Genomic DNA, 15,760 nt, shown 5'->3' on the forward strand with positions numbered 1-15,760 from the left:
ATAACCATACAACTCATGATTTCAGGTGTTCAGTATTTGATCCTTCATGAAGTACTTTGAAACATATTGCCTGGGAAGCACATTGTGCTCCGCACACGCAGCTATGACGTGCGTACAAGGTTTATGTAGTAATTGTGGCTTCTGGTAACTACAAATGCATGTCCCACTCCTTAGCATACACTCTTGAACATGTCGCTCACATCTTCCACCCCTCTGACCCTTATCTCGGCATAGGACACTGAACCTATGCTCCGTAGTCTCCTCTTGATTTGCGTGATGCATGTGGGCCTTCTTTGTGGTCTTCTCCATATACTCATATAGTATCCGTCCATACAGCATACGATTGTCCTCCATTACATTTTTAGTAGCTGTGTACCGATCAATAAAGTACTTACAAGTCCCATGCAAAATGCCTTCTACAATTCTAACAAGTGGGAGAGAAATCATTCCTCGCATGACCTAGTTATAAACCTCTGCAAGATTTGTTGTCATTACTCCATACCTTGTCCCACCACTGTCATACAGCAAAGCCCATTTTTCATTTGGCTCATTACGTATCCACTGTGAAAAGCTCCTAATAGCTGACCCTGACCTCCTTACTATCTACGGAGTATCTATTGGGAGAGGTCCAAGAGCTATCGGTTCATCACCAGTTGATGCAGCCTCCGCTGTCTGTTTTAGAGTTAGTTCATCCAGTCTTGCCCATAGTGCATTGAACTTCTGTTGCTGGTTTTGACTGCACAACTTTTTGAAAAGCTTCATCAACTCTTTGTTTTTAAACTGTCTGTAGAAGTTCGCACCCATATGGCGCATGCACCACCTGCTCTTCAGGTCGGGCCACTGTGCTACTACAGCCCGTCGAACACTACCATGTTGCATATCCAGCAAAGTCTGCAACAACCCTGCATGTCTATCATGAATCAGACACGCATCTGATCGGTCAAGAACAATAGCATATTTCACCCGCTCAAGGAACTAATACCAGCTGTCCCCGTTCTCACTCTCCACGAAAGCAAACCCCAGTGGCAGCACTTGATTGTTACCGTCTACCCTAATTGCAGACAATATCTGTTCTTTGTACTTCCCAGTCAGGAATGTTCCATCCAGGCATATGATGGGTCGACAATACCCAAATGCTTTGATGGTTGCAGCGAATGCAAAGAAAGCACACTGCAATACTCGTTTCCCGCTGTACTCCGCATCAGTTGAGGGGTAATGCTTGATATCATAGTAGCTGTCTGGGTTCCTTCCACAAATTATGGCTAATTGACGAGGTAGATTGTGATATGAATCTTCATATGTTCCGAACCTCATCTCAATAGCCTTCTATTTTGCCCTCCATGCTTTCGCATAGTTTATCGTGTATTGGAACCTTCGCTCAATAGCACGGATTATTGATCGTGGCTCATACATTAGATTGTCCACAATCTCCCTGTACATAACATTAGCAATAAAAGCAGATGACAGGTTCCGGTGAGCGAACTCTATTTCCTCAATGTGACAATTATATTCCTTGACTATTGAGCACTGCTAGTAGTCTACCCATCGCCCTCTGAGGGGGCGGTTAGGTCATCCGTCCTCTCAGAGAGTGATTAGGCTCTTATAGGGTTGTAGCCCTCTCAAGCCGTTGCAGACGTCTAGTTTTACAATTTTTTTCACGAGAAATCTATTTATTTAAATTTTTAATCGAAAAAATATATAAAAAAACTCGCGGTCGGAGCCCCTCCGGCACGGGCCTCGCAGCGGGGAGGCCTCCGCAGGTGGGCCAGAGCCTTCCCGTTTTGGGTCAAGCGGCGGCAAGCATTCGGGCTTCAGCAGCAAATAGCCGCCGCCGCCGCAGGTGGACGCGATGTTTGTTGTCCTGTGCCTGGCGAGAGTGCGAGCGTGTGGTTTTCTCAGAGCCCGCGACGTGGCGGGTGGCATCGCGCCGCGTAGATAGCCCCACGTGCGAGGTGGACCCTCGGATCCTGACTCTCCTTTCCGCGCGTCTGATCTGAGCTCCACCCACCGGCAAGGGCGCCTGATGGCTCCACGTAGGGCTTGATGTCGGGAGGCCTCCGCAGGTGGCCGAAGGCTTGCCGCGTGTTGGCCGTGTGACTGAGGTCCATTGAGCACAGGCTTTCGCCGCGGGGTGAGCCTGGGTCGTGACACAAAAGTTTATGAGCGGCCGGGGCAGTGGTCGACCGCGTGACGGTCAGGTTGCATATGATCTGACTGTAGTTACGTTATGTACTGGATCCTGACTTTTGCAGCCATGCTGCGCGGGAGTGAACTATAGGTCTGCCAGACCCACAAGCTCCCTAAGCACGCTCGGTGCGGAACTCAAGACATGAAAAGGGGTGCCAACAATGTGCGTGTACCAGCAGTCACAAGGCTAAGGGCACGGCCACTATTTTTTACCTGTGCTGCTGTGAGCCTGTGACTTGGTTTTTCACATAACGTGCAAGCCACGCGTGCTACCGAAGATTTATGAGTCGGGCACATTGTATGTGTACAGTGAATATGTCCTTGCAAATAAAGGAAAAAGATGGAGTGCATAGATTCATACTCTTATTTTGTCGGTATTTTTTACATGATGTACTAGCTAGTGATAGGAGCAGATACCTAGCTCGTGATGAGTCAAAAGTGTGCCAAGCCACTACGACGGGTCCATCGCATTGCATATCTCACCTGTTCGACACTGTTGCATTGTGAACGCTTCCCAACAAGAAGTCCAAAAACACCAGGATGCGTACCTAGCACCTAACCGGAGGGATCAGAAAGGTCTTCGTGTTCCTTCTGGAGGGTGTGCGAGGATGTGCTCCGGCTCATGCTTGCAAGTGTCGCCAGGTGTGAGCCGGTGTGCGCATGCGCGCGGTCAAGCAGTACCTAGCCCACACGTCGGCGGCATGCTGGGACTGGAGACGGCCTACATGCTAGCGTGGCGGCGGATGGCGTGCACACTGCGTCCATGGTTGCCTTGCTCACCGCAACGACACGTTGCCTCCTGGTGGTTTGTCCGCTCGCCGTTGCTGTGCCTTGCTTTGTGATGCTCGGTGCTGTTCTCATAAGATGAGAGACGCACGGATGACATCATTGCAAGAAGACCGAGGAATGTGCAGAGCAGAAATAAGTAGTTCCCCCTACTCTCTTGCTCCCTCCTTCCAACAAAACTCTATATTTGGTATTCTCATTGGCGGCGCCATCTGTTAGGATACGAAAGTGGGCTCCAGACAGAATACGGCGAGCGCATATTCCAACGAGGTGGCTCAAACTTAAGAATGAACTGAAAACCAAAAGGGGAGGAACGAGCAGGGAGAAAAGCTGTCTGATTGAGTCCAGAGAGGGATCCCCTGCCTGCCTCTTGAGGGCGTATTTTATAGAGAGAAGAGGCAAAGAAAATTACCAACTTATCTCTAAAATTATATTACAATCATGTGTATATGAGAGTATTTTGAGCTATTTACCCCTTTACATATGATGTGGTAACTAAAATTTTATGATTGCTATAGTAACACTGTTGTACGTCATCTAACTATCTCAAGATCTCAAGACTGAGACGTTTTCCCACTGTAACTCTTCTTATTTTCTGCTGAATCATTCTATTTATAGCCGGTGATTGAACCAGCTTTCTTTCGATGAGCAAGCACTTTGCCTTTTCAATCTTTCTCCAATTTTTTAGATGTAGCAGCGTGATCTGTGGTTTTCCATTGGTGATTGGCTAGCTTCTGCTATTCGTTATATAAATTGGTTTATCAGTTAGTTTTCATCTCCCTTGGGCTCAGTCTGCTGCAAGTTAAAGTAGTGATGGGTTGATCATATGAGCTAACTTTTGGTTGAATCATTTGTGCATTCATTGCCAGCCCATAACGTTTTTGGTGAATCTCCCTCACGTCTATCTGATGGCAACTCTATCAGAGTGTTGTTTGATAAAGTTCTCTCTGATCTAATTTTTTTTTTGAGAGAGTGATTCTTTAATAAAAGTAATTATGTGGCTAAAAGTAATTTGCTAAGTAAACTTCTCTCTGATCTAAATTCTCTTGAGAGAGCGAAGGAACATAGAAGAACCAGCTGTTAACAATTGGCTTGGTCAACTAAGAGATGCTATGCATGACGCCGATATTATTATTGGCTTGGCTAGATTGAAAGGATGCAAGCTATTGCCGGATGATTCTTCGCCATTATCAAGGAAATCAAGTACATGTAGTGGCCTTTCCCTTTCCCTCTTGCCTTTCTAATTTCCAAACACGTCATGAGGTTGCTGCCAAGATTACACTACTACGAAAGCAATTTTTAGAGGTGGGTCATAACTCATTTTCACAGGTGTTTAGCCAATTTATCTGGGATCAAATGCCTGTGGAAATGAACAATTTTGACAGGCTTAAAACAGACCACCTATGAAAAACCATTTTCACTCGCCGTTATCTTAAGGAACCGCCTGTAGAAATGTATTTCCACAGGCGGTTCCTTAGGTCTACCGTCTGTGGAAACATATCTTTTTCGCTAGAACTGGCAATGATTATTTTTTTAAAATATTCTTCTATTACATATTAAGCTTCTTAAATTAAAGCATATAATTTGAATATTTGGATAGAATATTCTATTAGCTTTCTAATGATGTTTGAGGTAGTCCTTGACTGTGGATACATTTTGAGTAAAATAATGCAAAACATCAACTTGTTTGGTCACAATGATATTTTCAGAAATAGTACAGTATTCAGCAACGTACTCTGACAGTTAAAGCATACAACTTGAATATTTGGATACAATGTTCTATTAACTATTTGCCTTGAACTATTTTTCCTACACCATCAAGACGCATGTAGGGCATCACAGATCTATCTAGGGTTGCTTCTGCAAGTTTGATCTTTTGTGGATCTCCGAAAGGCGGCACGTCGTCGAATTGATTGTATTCTTCCTCATCCTCCACATTCTCAACTCCCACAATTCTTTGTTTTCTAGCAACAACTACGTGCTTCTTTTCATTTGCGGGGTCGATTATATAGAAAACATATGTGACGTGATCAACGAGTACCCACAGGTCATCTTTGTGGCCTACAATGCTAAGGTCGACAGTTGTGAAGTCGTAGTTGTCCACCGTAACGCCATTTGGGTGTTTGACCCATTTGCACCGAAAGACAAGTATATACAGATTCACTCCATAGTCGAGTTCCCATATTTCATCTATGAACCCATAGTAGGTGACTTTTTCCCCTGTTGTGTCATAGGCTTCTATCCGAACACTGCTGTTTTGGATCATGCTCTTCTTGTCCTTTGCTTTGGTATAAAACGTGTACCCATTAATATCAACATTTGCCATGACGTAACTAAACTTGATGGACCACAAGTCAATATTTTCACATTTTTGTTATCTACAGATTCAGCATCCGGAAGATTTTGGTTCTTAAACCATGTAGTGAAGCGACGCTTGTGCTCTTTCAAGATCCAATCATATGATCGGCCTTGATTTTTTTTGTGAAGCTCATTCAGGTGTTACTCGACGTACAGTGTCACTATCTGGAGCTGCTGCAAGATGGTGAAATGTGCTTCTTCCACTGCTTTGTAATCATGATCGATGAATCTTTTCTTTCCTTTGGTCCCTCTTCCAGACAATCTTCCCTCATGTCGAGATACAGGTATACCAATCGGTTTAGAATCTTTTATGTAATCGATGCAACACTCAATGACTTCCTTGGTACTGTATCTCTCGATCATGGAACCCTCTGGGTGAGTACGATTCCTTACATAGCTCTTGAGAATGCCCATGTACCGCTCAAACGCATACATCTGATGTAAGAATACATGGCCCAGTGAAATTATCTCATTCACGATGTGAACCAAGAGGTGTACCATGATATCGAAAAAGGATGGAGGGAAGCACATCTCAAGTTGGCACAAAGTCTTTACCAAGTAACTATGTAGATCATCCAGGTTTTTAGCATCGGTCATCTTCTGAGCAATTACGTTGAAGAAGTGACACAACCGTGTGATGACCACCTTATGTATCTTGGCTTGATACCCCTGATTGCAATAGGGAGCATCTGTGTCATCATCACATGACAATCGTGAGACTTCATGCCAATTAGCTTCAAATCTTTCATCGAGACTAGGTTCTTAATGTTAGATGAGTAACCAGTCGGGACTCTCACCCCACGTAAGCACTTGCACAGTGCCTTTTTCGTCTTAGGTGTCAGAGAGTAGCTAGCCGGAGGAAAATAATGTTTCCCATTTGGTCTGTCTTCAGGATGTAGCCCTGGCCTGATTTCAAAATGCACAAGTCCTTACGTGACTTGATTTCATCCTTTGTCTTGCTCGGTATGTCCAGTAAGAGGTCAAGGATGCTATCACACACATTCTTCTCTACGTGCATGACATCAATGCTGTGACGGACGTCCAAGTCTTTCCAGTAGGGAAAATACTTAAAGAAAATTGATATCTTCTTCCACAGCATGCTGGTCGGCGTCTCACTTTTCTTCCTCGTTTTACCTTTTGGCGGCTTCCCAAAAACAACATTGATGCTATTGACCATTTGAAACACTAGTGCCCCGCTGCGAGGTTTTGGGCCAGTACCTTCCTCAACCATGTTGTCAAAATGTTTCTTTATCTTGCGGTATCTGTGAGTTCTGAGTAAGAACCGTCGGTATCGTGTGTACACTACCTTCTGTGAGTACGGAAGGTACACAGACACGGTTTCATCCAAGCACACTACACATCCTTGCTTCCCTTTAACCTATCCCGAAAGGGGAAAAAAGGGCGAGATAATCATTGATGGTAACGAAAATCATGGCTTTTAGCGTGAAGTACTGTCGTCGGAACTCATCCCACACCCAGACCCCCTCGTTCCACAGTTTCACATATCTTCCATCAATGGTTCTAGAAACACATATATATCATTGCCAGGTTGTTTCGGTCATTGGATAAGAATGGATAGCATAAGGTACTACCGCTTCATGCATAGCTATGGAGGAAGGTTGTAGATGGCCAGGACTACTGGCCAAGTGCTATGTGAGATGCTCATGTCACCGAAAGGATTTATACCATCGGTACTCAATGCGAACCTTATATTCCTTGGTTCTTCAGCGAATTCTGGATACATGGCATCGAATTTTCTCCATTGGCTAGCATCAGCGGGGTATCAAAGCTTAGTTCCATCCTTCTTACGCTTATCGAAATGCCAACGTATCAGTTTAGAGTCCCAAAGGTTCGAGTACAAACGTTGCAAGCGGGAGATCACTGGTAGGTACCACATCACCATCGTAGGACTTCTTCTCTGCGTTGGAAGAAGTGTCTTCTTCGTCACGACCAGCATTACTCTTCCTCTTCTTCGCGTTGGCGGAAGCATCTTCATCCTCACAATCATCATTTCTCTTGTACCGACTCGCATTGCACACTGGACATCTATCCAAGGCTTCGTACTCTTTACGATAGAGGATACAGTGGTTCGGATACGCATGTATTTTTTGCACATCCAATAACAACGGGCAGATAAGCTTCTTCGCTTGATAAGTGGTGGTGGGCAAGGAGTTAGACTTCGGAAGCATGTTTGCCAAGAGACTCAGTAGATCCGAGAAACTCTTGTTAGACCATCCATTGCTGGCTATCAACCTTAGAAGTTCAAGCACCGAATGCAACACCGTAAAATCCTTATCACAACCCTTCGATTCCTCATACAAAAGTTCCTTTGATGCTTTATGTAACGCCTCAAAATTATCTAAACCTCGCATTTCCCTTAAAAAAATGTGGTTCTGCATGACGCAACATTTCTTCCAGATCAAAATCAGTATCATGATCCATCATAACATCAATGTCGCCTTCGACTACTCCCTCATCATCACCATCCACTTGATCAACAGCAATGTCCTCGTTTGGTTCACTTGTACGTTGTTCGTCGTGATTGTACCAGCATGTGTAATCCTTAACAAAACCTCTCAAGATCAAGTGTGATTTGATTATGTTTGATTTGTCCCACACTTTCTGGTTCTTGCAGTCAGAACATGGATAGTATATTTCCTTTGTCTTCTTAGTCAAAGCATCCTTCTTGACAGCTTCAATAAAAGCAGAGAGTTCTTTGATGTATATTTCTTCATGTCTTGGCGCATCGTACAACCATGCTCTGTCCATCTTTAACTTCAACCACAAAATTAGATACATTAATTAATTAATTTGAGAATCAGAATAAAAAAAGATTTTTTTAGAAAAAGAAAAAATGACCATGTTATGATTATAATATGTCTACGCAATTGAATCTACATTGGCATAAATTTATGGCTCAAAATAATGTGAATCCATTATTCTCTCCCTAGAGATCTAGATCTAGAGAGAAAAATCCTCATTCATGATGAAACCTCCTAAGGCTAAAAAACTTCAAATTCTAGCTACATTTTTGAAATATAATGCTAGAATCATGTGAATCTATACAATTGAATCAATATTGGCAATAAATTTTAGCTAATTTGATGATCTAAATGGCAAGAACCATGAGCATCTCTAGATCATATCTAAACCCTAATTAAGCCTTAAATCTAAATCTAAACTTCAAAAAAAATACTAGCTGGGGATGAGATACCCTTACCTTAGATGGCTCCTCCAAAGAATTCAAAAACAAAACCTTCCCCCCTTACATTCCAAATCCGCCGCCACCTTGAGCTCTACTGTTTGAATAGTAGAGCTCTCTGTGTGAATGGAGCTACCCGATTGGATGCACTATTTATGGAGTTATTTTCACAGGCGGTTCCTTATATGAACCTCTTAGGAAAATTAGTTTTCACAGGTGGTCTATAACTGCACAGTACCGCAACCACTTACTCAGGCGGTTTGTCCTATGAACCGGCTGTAGAAATGAAACCTAGGTATCTCGAAAAATAGCTTTTATAGTAGTGTTAGAAACCTGAACAAAAGAATAGAGACTATTGTAAAGGACAAAGTATTTTTATCACTCACCAATACACAACCTACTGAAAAAGTTTCAGCACCAAAACTGAGAAAAAGTTCCAACCTTGTGGGTAAGGAGTTCATATATGCTTGCAGGAGAGTAGTAGATTTGGTGCTTGCACATAAGGAAAAAGAAGTTTTACAAGCTCGCTATTGTTGGAACGGGAGAAGTCGGTAAGACGACATTAGCTCAGAAAATCTACAACGACCAAAAGATAAAAGGGATCTTCAACAAACATTGATGGGTTTGTGTTTCCAAAGACTATTCTGAAGTTGCCCTCTTAAAGGAGGTTCTTCGATGTATTGGAGTACACCAAGAGCAAGGCGAATCAGTTGGAGAGCTCCAAAGCAATCTAGCATCAGCCATTAAAGATAAGAGTTTTTTCCTTATGTTGGATGATATCTGGCAGTCTGACACATGAACAAATCTACTGAGAACTCCACTGCATGCTGCAGCCATAGGGATAATTCTAGTAACTACTCGACATGACACTGTTGTTGAATAAATTGAGAAAATAAGAGCATGGATTCCTTAATTCCATACATAAGAATATAAGATATAGATAGTATATCAACAATACACATGATCTGAATGAAAAGGGACAGAAGAACTGAAATAACACATATCATGAGTAATGTATAAATTGGACAGCAGATGTGACAAAGAATTATTAGTGCTCTCAGAAATGAAATGACAATTGGCTCCAGAACTGTAAATGTTCTGCTCCCAAATTGTTCCACAATAAGCATCATGACTAGAGCAAAATTTCAGAGTGCCACAATAGCAGATAGAGTCTAATCTAGCTCTCAGAATTTTCAGTTCATCATACTGAAAAGAATTAGACAGATCAAAAAGAGTTCTCAGTGTTTCTCAGTAATTCTCAGTGTTTCTCAGTAATTCTCAGTGTTTCTCAGTGCTGGCAGTCTACGGCCTTATAACAGGAAAGGAGCAACCTGCTACCAAAGACAGTTCTACACTGCCAGCATATCAAAACTCAATACCAGAGGAAACTAACACCCCTGAGAACATACGAGCACACATACTGGGATCACACAGATGACCTAAGGTGCAGGAACAGAGTGTACATCACTCAAATAACCTCCAGGGGAAGGCAGTGAATCACAGAGCCAAACTCATCTCATATCACAATTATAGAACTCAAGAAATTTGCTCTATATATCTACATATCTCATCATCATCGAGCAACTAAGCATGCACATCTAAGCTGTCCAATTTAACCGAGAAAGAGAGAGGAAGGTTGATATACTCACAGTGCTACACACTCAAACAAATTAATCAGAGAGGCAAGGCACGGCTTATGCCGATGTCCCAGAAATCCAACAGCCCGTCGTTGCCGCCGGAGTGAGGAAGACGGAGATACAGTGCCTCTACCACACTACCACTGCAGTGCGGGCGAGCCTCAGCGGTGCAGCACCAAACAACACCAGGAGCAGCTGCTCCTTCACTCGATCTCCCAATGCCGAAGCACCAACTCCAGAGAGATAGAAGCTCCGGTCCCAGATCAGAAATCAAGCCAAATCAAAGGGATTAGAGAGGTTAGAGAGGAAAAACCGAGAGGAATACTCCAGTCTCGTCTGCCGTTTCCGAGAGGATGCTGACCTTCAAGTAGGCGCAAGGGCGACGCCATCCGAACTCCCAAGCCCGAAGGACCCGGAGATGGTTGCGCCGCCGCCGAGCCTCCTTCTCTCAGCATCTCCGCCAGCCCCCACTGAGCCCTTCGTCGAACCCTAGCGCCAGCCGAGCTTAAGAGCTCATCGTGAATGGGCCCGGGCCACAAAGAGGAGACAGGCCAAAGGCCCACGAAAACATTAAAGTTTTCCTATTTTTCTCAATAACTGTTGCTGTAGAAATTGGGGTGGATGATACACATCGAGTTGATTTGCTGTCAGTGGATGTAGGATGGGAGTTATTTTGGAAGAGCATGAACATCAAAGAAGAGAAAGAAGTGCAGAATCTACGGGACATAGGGATTGAGATTGTTCAAAAATGTGGTGGTCTTCCTCTTGCAATAAAGCTTATCGCTAGAGTTTTCGCAAGCAAAGATCAAACAGAGAATGAATGGAAAAAGATTTTAAGAAAAGATGCATGGTCCATGGGCAACCTTCCCAGTGAAATAAGAGGTGCTTTATATCTAAGCTACGAAGAGCTACCACAACATTTAAAATAGTGTTTCGTCTATTGTGCAATATATCCTGAAGGTAAAAGTATTTTTCGTGAAGATATTATCAGGTTGTGGGTGGCTGAAGGATTTATAGATGAGCAAGAAGGCCAACTACTAGAAGATACAGCAAAAGAATACTACTACGAGTTGATCTATCAGAATTTCCTCCAACCAAATTATAAATATGTTGACCATAGTTGATGCAAAGTGCATGATCTATTATGGCAGCTTGCTCGTTATTTGTCTAGAGAAGGATGTTTTGTCGGAGATCCAGAATCATTAGGAGCTAATATTACAAGTAAATTTCGACGTATTTCAGTTGTCACTGTGAAGGATATGCTGGTGTTACCTAGCATGGATAAGGAGAAATATGAAGTGAGAACTTGGAGAGGTACTGCATCCCACAAGTCTTTGAGAGTTGATAATACAATATTTAGAAGATTTTCATACATTCGAGTTTTGAATTTGACTGGCACGCTTGTACAAAGTGTTCCATCTTGTATTGGAAGTTTGATCCATCTACGATATCTTGATCTTGGTGAGACTGACATATCTTATCTTGCAGAATCCATCGTTGAGAAACCAAGTTGTAATGTGCATTAGTTTTCTTGTGATGAGTGATCAATATTGTCATTTATTTGGTTTGATGATCTTCGATTTTGTATGAGCTTTGATGTGATTTGAATTGATTTGAGATTTCATTTGAGCATAATGATTATGGACTAATTGGAATTGGAGTTGGAGATATGTGTTTGCTTGTCTAATGGTGTGCAGGTGATGGATGCAACTTGGCGGTCGACGGCGGGATGATCGGGGCCAAGCGGAGTACTTGGTGCTAGACGATCAAGGAGGTCGGGCGGAGTCAAGGGTGATCCTAACTGAACACGTGAAGGTCAAGCAAAGCATTGAAGACGGATGGAGACGGCGTGTTGACAAAGTCAAGCGAAGGGGATGCCGGTGCAAATAACAAGCGGCCCGCGGGATCGGGAGAGGGGGAGACTTACCGGCAGTCAGGATCGCATGACAGAGTACACGCATCGACATCGAAACGCTTGCTTAAGGTGTAAGCAAGGCGGTGAGTCACGCTTTGAGAAGCGTGCAGGCGGTTTCGAGGTTTGGCCTCAAAACCGTGGGAGGACTGGAGGAGTATGTGGCACCATCGCGTAGCTTGCGTCGAGGCGAAGCTAAGTCGTGAAGGCGGCGCGGCCGTCCGATGAATGGAGAAGAAAATGGACTAAAATGTCTCGATGGTAGGTAGGAGTGCACTACAAGAGAGGGGTATTTTGGGGAAAAACTAGGAAACTTAAGGGTCAAATTTTCTAGGCCTATAAATAGAGGGGTAGGGCTAGAGAGAGCTTTGAACCAGCCACTTGAGGCCCCTTGTGCCACCCATTTGAGAGCCTTAGAGCTAGGGTTTTAGAGGAGAGAATGATTAGTGCTTAGCCTATGTAATAGGTGAGATTTTTGAGAGATAAATCTTTGTAATCCGTCTAAAATAGGTCTGACATCTTTGAGTAATTAAGTTTATATTTTTGCATATGCTTGAATTCCCCTCCTTCTAGTTTCTCTCTATTGGTTCCTTGCAAGTTTGCAAGTTTTTTGGTTTTTGGTTTTGATTTTTGTTTTGGTTTTTGGGCTGAAATTTCAGCAACTTGTGAGATCATTTTTCTTGTTGCTAGAGGCATAAAAACTCACATACGAGTGTATGCTCATGGGTCCTGAGTACCCTTGCCTCTAGATCATCAACTTGGAGAGGTTCCTTGCCCGGAGATCTTTTCTTTGAGCTGTAGTTTTTCACCTTTGCAGAGTTGTTTTTCTTGATGCTAGTGGCTTAAACACTCACATACTCATGTATTTGAGCATGTCTTGAGTCCCATTGCCACTAGACTATCATCTTGGAGGATAACCTTGTCTGGTGTCCATGTTCTCTAGTTTCTTTGAAAGTTGCGAGTTTTGTGGACAAAATCACATGAAATGGTCTTGAATGGAACCTATGGTTCATATTCCATCTGTGGAGTCATGTTGCCATGAAACTAGTCTTCTTGCTTTGTCTCTTTAATTCTTTTTCTTCCACTTGAGCGTTTTGAGGTGCGTTGGGTGAAAAATAGGAAAAGACCATCTATTTCGAAAGAAATTTATTGAGGCGCCTATTCACCCCCCCTCTAGTCGCCATTCTTGTTCCCACAATTGGTATCAGAGCAGGTTTGATCACTTGTTGACCTTAACCGGCTTTGTGATCCGCAGGCGACATGGAGAGAAGTGGGAAGATTCCCCTGTTTGATGGCCATGATTTTTCGTAATGGAAGGTGCGTATGGAAGCTTATCTTCTATGCCAAGGAAGTGTAATATGGGAAATAGTTGATTCCAACTATGAGATCCCTGCTGCTCGCACGACTCAGGTTCAAATCAAACAGTATGAGGGTAACAATAAGGCCACAAATATTTTGTTCACAAGCTTGAGTCAAAATGAGTTTGACAGGGTTCAGCACCTCCGTACAGCCCGGGAGATCTAGTCTACTCTGAGTGTCTTTCATAAAGGCACTAATCAGATTAAGGCCAGACGCCAAAACACATGCAACCAAGAATACCAAATATTTGTGCAAGGTCCCGGAGAGTCTTTGGATGCGATGTTTGCTCGCTTTGATGGGATTGTTAGCAATCTTCGATCAACTGGTGTTTTGCCCTATTCTGACCACGAGAGAGCGATCAAGCTTCTCTATGCTCTTGATCGTAGCATATGGGAAGTGAAGATCTCGAGCATTGAAGAGTCTCCAACTTACGACACGTTGACTTGTGATGAGCTCTTCAGCAAGCTCAAGTCCACCGAGATAGTCAAGGCGGCTCGAATCGGTCTCGAAAACCCCCTGTCTCAGAACATGGCGTTGGTTTCCGGATCTGATGGTGGCAATCAGTCTGCAGCTGGTTTTTCTTGTGCTAACACTTCATCGAGTGGATTTGCTTTGTCTTCCTTGGTTTCTGTTACAGAGGAGCAGGTGGACGCGCTGGATGATGAGGACCTTGCGCTGATTGTGAAGAAGTTCACCTGCTTCTACAACAACTGCCGAGACCGGAGGAGGGGTGGTTCTCGTACCTGCTTTGAGTGTGGTGACACTACCCACTTCAAGACGGACTGCCCCAAGCTCAAGAAGAGGGAGGACGGCGACCACGACTACAACAAGCACAAGAAGAAGAACAAGAAGCCCTTCTTCAAGAAGAACCGCGACAAGATGGCCAAGAAGGCGGCCAAGACGGCTTCTAGGGCATTCGTGGCAGCTCTCAGCGACATCAATACTTCTTTTAGTGAGGAGAATAGCTCGGAGGAGAATGAACCGCAAGTAAAGAACAAGAAGAAGGCCAAGGACTTCATCGGCCTCTGCTTCATGGCGGACGACCATAATGACGACAGCGACCCCGAGCTGGATCCCTCTGAGGTATTGCCTTCATGCGATCTGCTTTCCATCCAAGTAGATACCTTGAATGATGCTATTAGTAACCAGGATAGGTTACTTAAGAAAGTTGTGCGTGAGTTGAAGGATCTTAGGCCTAAGTATGAGTCTGCCTTTGCTGAACTTGCATTACTTAGGTCTAGGCCTGATGTTGAGGAGTGTGAGAGTTGCCTGATTATCATAACTGAACTTGCTAAGCTTCGTAATGTGCATGCTCAAGTCACCAGTCAGCTTGAGAGTGCCGAGAAGAAGCTCCTTAAGGAGGAGTCTAGGTCTACTCTCTTAGGTGCTTGTATAAATTGACCTTTACTTGCAAAGGATGTTGATATGAAAGACAAGCGACTGAAGGAGCTAGAGTTTAGATTGGAGAGTGCTGGGAGTTCTAAGGATGTGCAGCCAAATTGTTCCACCTACACCATCTTTCAGGACAAACTCAATTGGGTTAGAGGGCAAGTTCAAAAGCTTCTGACTGAAAATGAGTATCTCCTTTCTCTGGTGGAGAAGTGTTCAGAGGGCAAAGGGAAAATGAATTTGATCTTGTCCAAGACCAAGATGTGTATTGACAAGGCAGGTTTAGCTCTTGAGTTGGGTTTTGAGAGAGTGGCTTACAATGGGGAGAGTAAGACTGTGTTCACCACACCTACTACCCTAGATGCTGAGAAGTCCAAAATCAATACCACACCACAACCCATCAAGAAACCAATTCCACAACCCACAAAGAAGAATCTCACACCACAACCCAAGAGAGCTCTACAATCTAAGATGAGAGAGCCTGTACGAGAGCCCCGAGTGACCGACAATAGAGTTCCCGAGAGACGCTACCACTGCACCTACTGCCAGACAGATGGTCACTTGGTTGGGTTTTGCTTTCGCCGTAGGAGAGATGAGCGGCGTGAGTGGGAATGGAGCACCCGGGACATGTACTGCCCCTCTGTTGGTGTACATGAGTCTTTTCCTCACTTCCACTCACGAGTCTCTAGCGCTTTTCAGTCTTCTCCTAGAGATGGTGCCCGGCGTGGATTTTACCATGACTCATATGGTTTTGGTCTATGTGTAAGAGGCATTGAGTCCCAGCGCTTTGACGGACCACATTTTTCTCATCGTGGTATTCGCCCCAGTGTGTTGGTGTTGAGTTACCTACTGTTTCTGCTTCAGGGCGGATGATCCAGTACTGGATTCCTAGCAGGTTTTTGACTAACCCTAGTACTGAGCCATCCACCT

General features: G+C 43.9%; 1 pseudogene; it reads left to right on the plus strand.

Annotated features, from left to right (window-relative positions):
* Positions 1-7,728: 7,728 nt before the first annotated feature.
* LOC133886535 (uncharacterized) lies at positions 7,729-11,747 on the plus strand (annotated as a pseudogene).
* Positions 11,748-15,760: the final 4,013 nt, after the last annotated feature.

The sequence above is a fragment of the Phragmites australis genome, chromosome 12, assembly GCF_958298935.1.
Source record: "Phragmites australis chromosome 12, lpPhrAust1.1, whole genome shotgun sequence".
NCBI lineage: Eukaryota > Viridiplantae > Streptophyta > Magnoliopsida > Poales > Poaceae > Phragmites > Phragmites australis.